Here is a 13,546-nt window from a genome sequence, read left to right as displayed (position 1 = left end):
TAATTTCTGTTATTATCCCATACATTTCACAAGTTGGAAAAATAAGGCTCAAAAAATTTTAGTAACTTACTCAAGATTATAAAACTGTTAAGTGGAATAGCCATTACTTGAACCCATAGGTCTGATTCCAAAATTGAAAGCTTAATTAACCACTGCACAATACTACATCAAAACAAAGGAATCAATTAATGTAATTTTATTCCTCTAAATCTACACAAATGGACTCATATTAGTGTTTTACATATCTCTTTCAGAATATACCACCATCTTTAGACTTTGTGAGACTAAAATATTCAACGTGGTCTTCTGGATAATATTTTTTAATGCAAAGGAAGAATACAGGAGATTGGGAATCCCAAATATTAGTCCTTTCTGATATAAAATTGCTGTTCTTAAATAAATAGTGTATGTTGGAGAGGGTTGCATTCTTGATGACTTGGGATGGATGCTTTACTTTTCACTAGGATATAAGGCAGTTTAGAATTGGTACTATAAGAGTTTTTTTTCTAATTTGTCTCATGTTGCAAGGAACAATAAATTACTTAATATAACCAGTATATTAAAAATGAAATGTAGATCCCCCAAGTAAAAGAACATAGACTATGTATTATTAACATTTTAAATAACATAAATTATAAATTTACTGATTTTTAGCAAAAATGTAAAATTCCTGGGAAAAAATAAGTCTGACATTGACTACCCTGGGTCATCTTAATATCATGGTAAGTGTGTGAACAAGTGGCAAGAATTCATGGTTTTGCTCCTGTCTCTAGTTAGGGTAGGTCCTTGGGCAAGTGACTTAACCATTCTTGGCCTCAATCTCCTTTTCTACAATATTAGAGGGTTTCAGAAGATGATCTCTTATATTTTTTATGCTGTTCTATAGCATTAAAATGTCTAAAATTTTAACTATGTAAGTAGGGGCTATTTTAGTGCCAAACAGTAAAAAGTCATTCTTCGGTGAATTATTTAATGTTTCTACCCAAACCAGTGGGAGACTACACTGGTAAAACCTTTATATTTTGATATGCATATCTGGAGGTTATTGCCAAATTTCATTAGTGCCAGGATGAAGTTAATTTCCAGGTCTATAGTATTTAATATGTGAGCTGATTTTGCTGAATGGACCATCAGTACCAGCCACCATGGACAGCAACTTTCTCAGCTCCCTCAAGAAGAGTTTGCACTTAGCCAAGCATAAATGCTAACAGAGAATTAGATTTCCACCATTCTCTTGAGGTGGCACAGACACAAAAAGGCCTATAGGTCCCAAATGAGTCCAGAGTGCAGAAGACTTGATGATACAAAAATGAGAGCACACCTGTTTTCTAAAGAGCCTGTAGTTCATCGCTAACAAACAGCATCTTTTTGACAGAGCCCAATATTGTTGCTAGAGAAAAATACTCAGAAGAGAATGATGCCCTGGGAAATGTGATTCTTCAGTCATTCACATGATTGGGAAACCAAGAAAACACCTATTCCACCCCAAGTCTCATGTGTTTGGTTGCACAGTGAGAGATAGAACTAAATGGCCTGAATCCCAAACCCACTGAAAGCGTGCTGATCTCCAAAAACCAGAGAGATCCAAACATGCCCCAGTCAAGAAGGTAGATCATGTCCAATCTGTTTCTCTTTCTCTAATATATAACCTATAAAATCAAAAGGCTTCACAAACTCCTTATGTAAATGAGAAACCTTTCTATACACATAAGTGCTCACACTTTGGAGTCTCACAGGCCTGGGGTTTATTATCCTGGCCCTGCCTCTTGCTAGCAGGGTGGCTTCAGAGTATACTATTAATGTGAACTTCACAAAAGCAGACAATGACATGAAAATAGACAAAACGGTAGACATTTAGAGTTTCTTGTTTAAGGAAGTGAATGGTGTCCCATAACTACTAGCTGCAGATCTCTCTAAGCCTGTTATTTTTCATCTGTAAAGTGAAGATAATAATGAAACTGACCTCATAGAGTTCTGAAAATTAAATGAGATAATTCACAGATGGCTGGCGGATCATAGGTGCTCAGTAAGTGTTGCCTATTATTTGAAAATTGATTCACATTTCTATTTTAGTAGCTATTTTTTGCAGTTGATCAAAGTCTTTGTTTTCTTTGGTTTTAAAGCAATAAATGTGCACTTTTAAAGTTCAGAAACTGAAAGTACCCTAAAAAACAGATTGATTAGTACTGGAGTTCATCATCATGTTATACATTTCCATAAATACTTAAGGTATCTCATTCCAAACCATTTTTTCACAGACAGTGGGGTGCTGTTACTTTGTTTTCAGACGATGGGTATCCTTTGTGGGAATCTGTGGTTCTCATCCCAGACTAAGTGGGCAACTCACACTTTTGGATGGAACGTTGGAACACCAAAGAACTGAAGTGCGTGGGTTGCCAGATATGTTCATTCAAATGTTATGGAATTAAGCAGTCTGTAAACCACACATAATTTTTATTTCTTTATGGCAAGAAAGAACTGTTGGGATTTTTAAAAAATGGGTGAAAAGCCTTGTCACTTAAGGTAAGGTGTCCTTCTTTTAATTGGCATAATTTTGAAGAGCATAAACTCATACAACTGTTTGTAGTAGTACAATGGTAACTAGTGGAAACGGCGCAGCGGGGGGCGGGGCAGGGATAAAGGGCGAATGTTAACCGTAGCCCTCCAGGTCTACTGGGGGCTGATCATTCCCCTCCGAGAACAGGTGGAACTCTAGTCTCTCGGGTGGTGCCACCAGTCCACACAAGTTGAGGGTTGCTGTGGCTTCTTCTCTTGAGTCGTGAACTCGTAGCAGCTCGGTTGGTGGTAGGAAACACGAGGTGGCCTCAGGAGTAGAGCAGGACCTTCCTTCTCCCCCTTTCCCTCCTCCTCCTCTCCCCAGCGGCTGCGACGGCAGTGACGGCGGCGGTGGCGGCTGCTGCCACCGCTGCTGCTGCTGCTGCTGCCGCTGCCGAGCTGGTCACCTGGGCGCCTGCGGAGCTGCCTGGCTGCTGCCGCTGCGGCGGCCTCTCGGAGTGCGAGGAGGGGGCGGCGAAGAGCGAGAATATCCATAGTAACACAGGATGCGCCCGGCGCCGAGCAGGAGCGAGTGCGGGAGGAGGAAGCCCCCGCGCGCCGGCAGCCCGCGGTGCTAGGCGCCCTGCAGCCCCCGCGCGCCGCGCCCGGGCCCGCGTTGCTCTCGCAGTTAGGGTCCGACTGAGTGGTAAGCCCTCCCCGGCAACTAAGCCGACACCTCCCACCGCCCCAGCCGCCCACCCCCGGGAAGCAGCGGCAGAACAATGGAGAGCGCCGCCAGCAGCCCTGGAGACGGCCCTCGGGGGAGGACGCGCCGCCGCCGCCGCAGCTGCCGCTGCCGCCGCCGCCGCCGCCGCCGTCGCCCGGGCTGGCGCGCGCCGCGTGGGGCCGGGCGCGTGCGAGGGCGCGCGGCGGGGTGGGGGGCGCGGCGGGGGGCGCGCGCGCGCGGGCCCGGGGAGCTGGCGGGGAGAGCCCGGCGCTCGGCGCAGCGCGGCGCGGCGCGGCCAGGCTCGGCGCCTCTCCCGCCCCTCCTCGGCGCGCTCGCCCTCGCCTCGCCGCTCGCTTGCGCTGGGGGCGCCCAGAAAGATGCTCAGAGGCAACGGCTAGGGGAGCGGAGGTTCCAGCCACATGTCCGCGTCCACGGGGGCCAGAGCCCGCCAGCCCTCGCGGATCCCGGCTCGCAGCCAAGCCCGCGGCCGCTGCCGTCGCTAGCGCCGACCGGCTCGGGTGAGTAGCGGGGCGGCAGCGGGCGGCGCGGGGCACGGCTTCCCCCGCTGCCCACGGCCCCGGCTCGCCAAGATGCGGTTGTGAGAAGTGGTGCTGCAGCTGGGGCAGGAAAGCAAACGGGAAGCCGGGTCGGAAAATCCGGGAGTGCTGCGGAAAGGGTTTGCAGGGGCATTTGTTGCAGCCCAGGCTAGCGGTCTCTACTGTGTGGGCTTTTTTTTTTTTTTTTTTTTTTTTTTCTTTTTTTTCTAACGTGGTTTGGTTATTGGTTTTCCCTTTCCTTTCCTCGTCTTCGCGGTTGCGAGGAGTTTGAAGCGGTAAATTACTGGATGTCTCTCCAAATGGTTTGACTTTCATGAGTATATATTTTCCAAAGGTCATTTGTCTTCAAAATTAAAAAGCCATGTAATTTTCAGGTGCGCTTTGAATTACCTCTGAGGAGTAGCAGGAAGAATAGACACTGGAAGGGTTGATGTTGAGCGTGCCCTCTCCCCTCGTGTTTTTCATACATTGATTAATCGGAGGGGGACGTCGGCATGGACTTTCCAGTGGTACGCCTTGGAGAACAGTAACAGAGCAGCAGAGACCGCAGTTTACTGCTTTCGTCAAGGTCGGGTCAGCATTTCTATTGAAATCCCAATTTCCGTGGTTGTAACTTGGATGTAATTTTACTCCAGGCTAAAACTTGCCAAAGCTAAACAAGGACTTGTTTTTATAAGGATACTGCCACTGCCGCGGTTTTTTGTGTGGCTGGTTGGTTAGTTGTTTCTCTCTCTCTCTCTCTCTCCAAAACCAGCTGTCTGCAAACATGAGCCCCTAAAACAAATGGGCAGCTCAGGAAGGCTTTGCATTTTCAGAGACTGACCAGGAATGCTAGTCCTCCCTGCAGTTATCATTTCTCCTCCCTGAACCACTGAGATGTTAGTTTAGAAGACTAAAAATTCAGTCCCAGTGCTGCATATATATATACCCAATATGTTGTATCTGTAGAATGAAGGCATAAGAACTTTGAGCTCTATGATTCTTAGACACTTAGGTTAGTATACATGTTATGGGGACTCTTGAATCTGGAAAGACAGAATTAGAGGCAACAGTGTTGGAAGGGCAACATGAGGAATTATGTCCAACCGAAGACTTGTCTGAACGTTGACACAAGTTATCAAGGGAGTCTATAATTCTCCTCCGAGAGTCCTGTTGAAGTTTGGAGCCGAAAGGGAAAGAGGAAAGAAAATTAGAAAACGTCTTAGAGGTTGCTTCAAAACCTGCGTTCTTTGTACTCAGCGGATGAGCTTCGGCAAGGAGATGCCAGTGGTGCTTGGTTATTTGAGTCCGTGTTGTTGATGGGTGTGTGACAAAATAGGCTATAATGACTTGTGCTGGCATTATTCCACCATAAAGCCTTCTTCAGAAGTGATCCGTTCTGTTATTCTGTCAGTCCTGAGTAGGACTTGGTGTGATGGCAGTGATCCTCCTGGACTCAGGTGGTGGAGAAAGGTGTAACTGGTCTGGTACAAATGAAATTAAAACAGATTTATGCTACCTGGGAGACCTAGTGACAGTGTCATACAAAAACATTGTTACAAAGAAGCTTCGGAATGCAGGGGGAGATAATGATTTTTGGAAAAAGCAGTGAAGAAGAATTAGAGCTTCGTGTTCAAGGATGGGAACTTAGTCCTGCCTTTGCTGATTGCCAAACTTAATTTTACCGCATTGGAATTACTTTGCTTGATGCACTTTGGCACTTTTAGTAGAAGCAATATTTTTTCCTTAATCAGTGATAGTAAAGTGACCGTTCATCAGTATATCAGAAATGAGAGACCCTACATTGTTACAGTTCTGCTAAGGGGAACCAGAGAGAGAGCAAAGTGTTTTGCCTCTACTTGGAGATCAAATCTCCATTAGAATAATTTTGAAATATAGCATGGTGCAATATTAAGTAAGATACTTTAAGATAATGAATTTTTAACAAAACTGTATAGGGGCGCCTGGGTGGCGCAGTCGGTTAAGCGTCCGGCTTCAGCCAGGTCACGATCTCGCGGTCCGTGAGTTCGAGCCCCGCGTCAGGCTCTGGGCTGATGGCTCAGAGCCTGGAGCCTGTTTCCGATTCTGTGTCTCCCTCTCTCTCTGCCCCTCCCCCATTCATGCTCTGTCTCTCTCTGTCCCAAAAATAAATAAATGTTGAAAAAAAAAAATTAAAAAAAAAAAACTGTATAAGTGCATTTATTTGTCAGCAATTTAAAATGATAATCACTGTTATTAACAATCTAAAAGCTTGCAGGTTCAACCAATTTTTCATACATTTCATACATTGATTTCTGATATATTTCTTGTCTATTAATTTACTGCAAATGGTATAGCAGGTATGAAATGTTAAGGAATTGCTTTCTTTTAGATAGTAGTATTTGTTTAAAGTTACTCTACATGCTCCAAATGGAGTATAAATTAGTAGACAGTACATTATACAGGGCAGGCATTCCCAGTAATCATTTGTAATGTTATTATCCTCTTGTAAATGTTGGGAGATATTTAACAGTTTATTATCAAGTCATTCTCATTGCAGCATTCATTGAGTAAGCACTTTTGAGTGCCATGGGTTTTAAAGCAGGTTTATCCTTTCTCTAAATGTAAGGCAGACATGTTCTGCAAATGTTACATTGAAATCAATGCTTTGGCATTGTCAGTGTTTATAGCGCTGGCAGAGTCTATAGAGACACAGGGTAGAGTTTATTGATGTCCCTATTTCTGAGCAGATGCTAGTGTCAACACATGTCACAGGAATATCCATCAAGCCACTTAATGTCCCGGGAGGAATGAACAATTAGCAAAATTAATTTGGAGATCTGCTTGATTAAAGTCATTAATGGTCATGGGTAAAACATTTGCATTTCCATAGATATGTTTGATTTTTCCATATTTTGGACCTACAGCAGTAACTGAGACTTACTTAGTATTTACAAGTGCCAATACCAGTAATTAAAGTCCAAGGTCTTTCATAAGCCACCAGTAATTAACAGATGTGTGAACAGAATCCAGATTTACCAATTGGCCAGCTATGTTTTCCTTCCATGGACAATAAACAATAACAAAGCATAAATGTTTGCCATTGACTTTAATAGCAGTGTATATCGATAAGCCTTGGGAAAAAATTGTTGCATACATATTTCTTTGAATTAGAGATTACATTAGCTGTGATGTCTTTACACTTGTATTAATATTTGATTTCTTTAAAATGATTGCTTTCAAAGTGCAGTACTGTCAATATATTTAATAATTTGCTTGAGAAAGAACATTTACATGAGTGCATTTATCTTCCCACATAACTGTCAATAATGCATTGTTCCAGAAATCTATTTTTATGTAGATGTAATTTTCATGTAAAAATTAACCTTTCTTATAATTCCAGTGTGAGATGAAAACCATTCTTGTTCATCTGATTTTTCTCTTCATGCAATTGTAAGATTTTTTTAGAAGTCAAAATATGATTAAGCTGAGTCATTTTTTTTAATTGTGAGGATATATTAGCTTGTTTAGATGAAACTCCAAGATTAATTCCCTAAAAATTTTTCCTAAAAATTCCCTAAAAATTCCTAGTTCTGGTATTTACAGAGCAAAGTTTACTGGTAGTAAACTGGTAGTTTTCTTATATGAGAATAGGAGGAAATGCAGAGAAGGTCAGACCAAAACTTGAACTGGAAAAAGCAAAAATGCATTTTCTGCTCCCCCTTGGTTACCGAATACTTGATAATATGTTTTTAGGTAAATCTCAAAACAAAGTTGTTCTATAAATGACTTTTATGGATACATCCTTTGGGGCTTGGAATTAATGTAACTAAACTGAAACCGCTGACCTCCCAGGACTAACCACAAGGATGTGGTCTGGAAAATCAATGACTGCATTGAGATTTTCCTGGAGACACCTCTGTCACTACAGACAACTGCCCTTGCAGTGCATAGAAGACTGTTAGAATCAGCAGGTGCCCCCAGAATAATCTCAGTGCTGCTTGGCTATATGTTTAAACGGTACTTAGTAACATTAGTCAGGTGAGGGTTTTGTGGCCATTTTAAAACCAAGACTCTTGGCAGGAGAAAGTTGTATGTTAAGACTATTTGAGCATCCTCTCATTTTAGCCCATTTCAATTAAGGTAATTTTTTGGTTGCCATAAGTTCTGTGGTCTGTTCTTGGTTTTAATTAAGGCTTCGGAGTGACTCGCGTATAGTTGTAGCTGCAACAGGTGGTGAGTTTTGTGTTGTGTGAGCTTCATAAAAGTCTCATTTCCCTGTGTTTAGAAATCATGACCATGTTGTAGTTATTTTTCTAGAAATATAAAATGTAAGTGCAAAAATAAGCTGCTTCTCTGTATCTCCATGATTCACTTCTCCAGAAAAGACTTGCAGACCATATGCAGTATCTCTTGGCTCTTAATGCATTTTTTTTTCTGTCCTAACTGTCAACTTAGTATAAAAATAATTGGTTCAAATTGTTTTCCTGTAGTATAGCTATCCCTCAGGAATGGAAGGTCTGGCATTGCCTCCCCAACATCTCCCAAGGGTTGGTTGATACTCCTGATATGAATGATGCTATTTATTTCACCCTACTGGTAGATTAGTCATAAACACTCATGCCAAACCAAATTTGGGACAAAGCTTCAAATTAAAAATATATAGTCCCTCCCAAGTTTCAACATTGTTTACACACTGGCTCTCCCTTCTTTTACCCACCCTGAAGTTCTCCAGTCAGGGAACCTGTCTTAGATGGTGAAATTTCTTCATCACTAATGGGAGAACCTCTTCTCCCCCCATCTTCTCCTGACCACTCATCCCTGACTTTTTCTTTCCTCTCATTCACGGCTCTTAGTTCTGGTATTTTTTCAGATCACACACATTCTTTAATCCTTTTCCTTAGTCCCCTCGCCTAGTACTTCCAGAATACTGCTCTGTTTTTTCCTATTTTACATTTTTTATAAAAACAGTGACCCAAGGGGCGCCTGGCTCAGTCGGTTAAGCATCCGACTTTGCTCGGGTCATGATCTCACTGTTCATGAGTTCAAGCCCCACATCAGGCTCTGTGCTGACAGTTCAGAGCCTGGAGACTGCTTCGGATTCTGTGTCTCCCTCTCTCTCTGCCCCCAACCCACTCACGCTCTCTTTCTCTCTCAAAAATAAACAAACATTAAAAAAAATGTTTTTAAGAAAACAATGACCCAAGTCATGACTGGTGAGCATTCAGGGTCTGATATGTCTGTTAAGAAAGGAGCCAAAAGCTATACATTTTATGAGTGAGCTTATATCCAATAAAAAACCAGGACCAGAAAGCTCTAGAGCCCTCAGAATGCCCTGAGGTCCCTTTTAGAATACCCACAAATATCTCCACCCATATGAAAGATAAATAATATTTGTAATTTGTTCACATTTAAATTAATCAAAATATTTCTTTTTAATTGTACATTATGCCAATGATAATTCATCATGTTGATTTGCTTGAATTTTTGTTGCACGTATGCAGAATTTTATTCCATTGTGGGTCTAGTAGACTTTTGTGAGCTAACTTTAATATTTAATTATTATTTATACTGTAGCTTATTTGAAGGAATATGCATTCTGAATTCTAAGCAACTGGCTTAAAAGACAGCTTTGCATATAAAAATCCTTCCTTTTAAGCCAAGAAACAATCTCTGTATGTATTCTTTCACTTGAGAAATATTTATTGGTTGTCTGCTGTCTTCTAGAAATATTTATTGAATGTCTGCTTTCTTGGGGCAGGAGATATAATAGTGAACAAAATAGACAAGGTTCTTGTTCTCTAGAGCAGGTATTTAGTTGGGAAGGAGTGATACAAACAAGTAGATAAACAAATAGAGAAAGTAATCTCAGGTAGTAGTAAGTGTTGTGAAGGCCATGTAACAGGTAAAGTGCTTGAGAGTTTCCTGGAGAGGAAGGGTGCTACTTTAAAAACGTGTTCAGAGAAGGTGTCCCTGAGACAGTGCCCCTCAGCCAGAGACCTGAATGCTGAGCAGGAACCAGCCATGCAGAGATTCTGGGGAAAGAGCTTCCCAGGCAGGCAAAGGGAACTGCATGTGGAAAAGCCCTTGAGGAAACAAATGCAGTGTGTTTAGGCAAACGAGAGCAGTCCTGTGGGGTTGCAGGTCAACCTTATCAGTCATGGCGAAGAGTCTGGGTTTTGTTCTGAAAACAGTGTGGAACAAATGGAGAATTTAAAGCAGAAGCGTGATTGCTTTACCTTTGAAAAGAATACACTTGCAGCTCTGTGAAGACTGGATACTACTCGGGCAAGAAAAGACACAGAGAAACCACAAGAAGACTGTTAAAGTAGTCCAGGTGAGAAATGATCGTGATTTGGACTGGGTTGTGGCAGTAAACAAAGAAGAGATGTGGAAAGCGTCACAATTTCAAAGAGTGAAAAGTGTTTTGAAATTCTGCAAGTACAGGAAAATACAAAGAAGGAAATAGCCATTCTCCATAGTTCTCACCATCTCAACATCTGTTATTATCTTGGCATTTTTAAGGAAAATAATCACTGTATTATTTTTGATATTTTGATATGTGATCATAATTACTCAGGTGATGTGCACAAGGCAAATATTAAAATTTTCAAATTACCCTAAATCCCACCACTCAGAAATAACCATCTGTAACATGAGACTGATAATCATGGAAGACATATTTTTTTTATGGCAAGAAGTCTTTATTTTCATACAGGGTGCCACTGCAGGTAACCATCAGAGAATACATGGCTGTTTACAGATACAGAGAACTGAACAAAAGTGTTTTAGCATGCTGTAAACTGTACATAGAAAACTGGTGAGCAACTTCAGACACTGAAATTAGGAAATAAAATGGGTTAACACCATCTGTTGATAGGTTTATGAATCCCTCAGCAGTGTTCTAGGCTGTCTTTATCTGCAAGCACAATTACAGTCGCTCTGGTGGCATATATCGCTATGCATATATGCAAAGTGATTGATAAATAGATGCATGAAGGAAAGAAATACTTTTATAACAATGGCAACAGTGGAATTTTACTAGAAATGCTATTTTAAAAGAAGGAGCCTTTTAATTTAATTTCTTATATTTAACAGCAGAAAAAATGGAGGTTAAAAAAAAAGCTAAATAACTGTTGAACTTCAAATATCTCTTTACCACAAGAATTATTTCCTAAAAGATCTCCCCTGATGGTTAAGAGAAATGGTTATGAAAAATGCTAGGAGGTTTGAGCAAGAGTGAACTGAGCTTTTGTGGGACTTAAGAATTGAGAATTTAGGACTCTTCTTCAAGAAAATGGAGTATATTTCAATGGAACATTACACAGCCATAAAGAAGATGAGATCTTGCCATTTGCAACAACATGGATGGACCTGGGGTATTATGTTAAGTAAATAAAGCAAGTCAGACTGAGAAAGACAGATACGATTTCATTCTTCTGGAATCTAAAAAATAAAACAGGGGCGCCTGGGTGGCGCAGTCGGTTAAGCGTCCGACTTCAGCCAGGTCACGATCTCGCGGTCCGTGAGTTCCAGCCCCGCGTCAGGCTCTGGGCTGATGGCTCAGAGCCTGGAGCCTGTTTCCAATTCTGTGTCTCCCTCTCTCTCTGCCCCTCCCCCGTTCATGCTCTGTCTCTCTCTGTCCCAAAAATAAATAAACGTAAAAAAAAAAAAAACAAAAAAACAAAAAACAAATGAGTAATCAAACAAAAAGGAGAATCAGACCTATAAATACAATGAGTAAACTGATGGTTGCCAGAAGGAAGGGGGTGGGGGGTGGGCAAAATGGGTGAAGGGGAGCGGGAGATACAGGCTTCCAGTTATGGAATGAACAAGTCATGGGAATAAAAGGTACAGTATGGGGACTACAGTCAATGGTACTGTAATAGCTTTGTATGGTGACAGATGGTAGCTACCCTTGGGGTGAGCACAGCATAAGGTATAGAGACGTTGAATCACTATGTTGTATCCTGAAACTAATGTGACATTGTGTGTCAACTCTACTCAAATTTAAAAAACTAAAAAACAAAAACAACAAAGTCAGTGGTAGGGCTAATACCACTTTGGTTTGTTGCCCAATTCATGGTTTAAAGAATTACTAAGCTTAAGTAACGTTAACTAATAAAATGTTTAAAAAGAAAATAGAGTATATTTTACCAATTGTACAAAAGCAAGATCTTATGAAAGCTTTGCTGTGGAAACAACCCCCCTCCCACTGCTGGGGCCCGGGAGAAAGCAAATCACCCAAGTAGATGAAGGGCCTGGAAACTTAAGCTTCAGTAGCCGTACAGTAAACCCACCTCACAGTTGGAATCATTATGTTTTGTAAAACTACATATTCCAATTTTAAATATGTTAAATTGGTTCTTTGCAATAACATAATGCAGTCGCATTATTGCCTGTCTTCTATTCTCGGCTAATAATTTTAATTACTTTATATTGACCATGTTTATAATACTTTCTTTTCTATAATCATTAGTACTAAGTTTGTTTAGTATAAATTCTTTTATTAAAACAGACCCAGTGTTTCCCCATCCTGTAGTATAAGCTCCTGACTGAATTCTTTGATTCATCTCTTAATTGCCTTAATTGCTTTTTGTTCTTATTTTAAGAAAGATGAGTGGCTACTGCATTTCTAAGGGCTTTGGTTTGTTCTTGTTTTTGTTTTAATATTTGAGTATGTCCTCTTACTACTTTTATAACTGAACAATATGTGAGTATTGATATTCAGTATATATTATATGAGTATAATGTTCTTGTATTATGCTTTGTTTCCTTTATAATTTTGCAGCCATTGTTTACTAGCATTCACTATTTCTGTGTGGTCTGAGACCACCCTTTGTAAATGATTTGCCTTTTTTCTGCCTGGATCCCTAAAAATTCTTTCTTCCTCTTCGTAGGTCAGTAGCATTGCTAGGATATATCCAGGTGTTGAATGCTCTGTGTCAAAATTTTCTGCATTACAATATGCTCTTTAAATCTGCTGATATTGTGTCCTATCTTTGAATCTACTTTCTATTGCATTTGTATTCTTATCTACTTTAGGGACATCACTTATCCTTATTTTGGATCATCTTTGTCTCTCTTCCACATTTATTAATTTCCTCATAATTTAATTTTTTGTTATTTTCATCTGCATTCACAGTGAGTATGAAAATCCTTTCTCCTGTGTCAGTAATTCCGTTTTCAGAACTGTCTACTGTGTTTCTTGATGTTTCTAATTTATTGATTGATTTTGAAATGATGCTCTTTGGTCCCTATTTGTTTCCATCAGTCTGCAGTCTCTCTTTTCATCCCATTTCATTGTTTCATCAATCTGTCTGTAAGCTTCAATTTTTACTGAAACCATTCTTCTAGAATAGAAAGTTTGTGTGAGGATTTCCTTCTTTTTCTCTGAATAAAGTTCTTCTAGATTTAGTTTCTTATGCTGTGACCCATACATTTTATTTTCTTCCCTTCCTCCCTTCCTTCCTCTCTCCCTCCTTCTTTTCATCCTCTCTTCTGCTCTCCTATCCTCCTTCCTTGCAGATTGGCCATAATGTTTTTCTTGCTGATGCTTGGGGAGCTCTGCCTAGACATGGTGTAAAGTAACCTCTTAAATCACTTCCCACTTTTTTGGGGACCAGTTTGCTTTCCTCTTTCAACTATGTTTTACTATCTGGGTCTGTCCACTTTCCTGAAGTCTGAAGAGATTTGAGTGGGTAGAAATTATAGAGAGAGGTAGCTCATGCTCTGTGCAGTTTGGGTTATAGATTTCCTGGGCTGTGCTAGCTCACATTTTGCTCAATGTCCTCATCAGCCTTCTTTT

The 13,546-nt window shown here is 40.8% G+C and overlaps 1 protein-coding gene across 20 annotated transcripts in view; it reads left to right on the top strand.

Annotated features, from left to right (window-relative positions):
• Window positions 1–13,546, top strand: part of ANKS1B (ankyrin repeat and sterile alpha motif domain containing 1B) — a 1,079,650-nt gene that overhangs the window by 926,529 nt on the left and 139,575 nt on the right. The window contains exon 1 of one of the 20 annotated variants that reach the window (XM_045464949.1): window positions 3,096–3,202. The exons of 18 other annotated variants lie outside the window; for them this stretch is intronic. The gene's annotated coding sequence lies outside the window, so the exon portion shown is untranslated. Of the gene's footprint in view, window positions 1–3,095; window positions 3,203–4,220; window positions 4,349–13,546 lie in introns of those variants that run through there. One more of the 20 variants, XM_045464948.1, reaches the window with a different exon arrangement.

This window comes from Leopardus geoffroyi, chromosome B4, assembly GCF_018350155.1.
Source record: "Leopardus geoffroyi isolate Oge1 chromosome B4, O.geoffroyi_Oge1_pat1.0, whole genome shotgun sequence".
In the NCBI taxonomy this organism is placed as follows: Eukaryota; Metazoa; Chordata; class Mammalia; order Carnivora; family Felidae; genus Leopardus; species Leopardus geoffroyi.
Note: the sequence above shows the minus strand (reverse complement) of the source record. Positions and strands in the feature narration are given on the sequence as shown.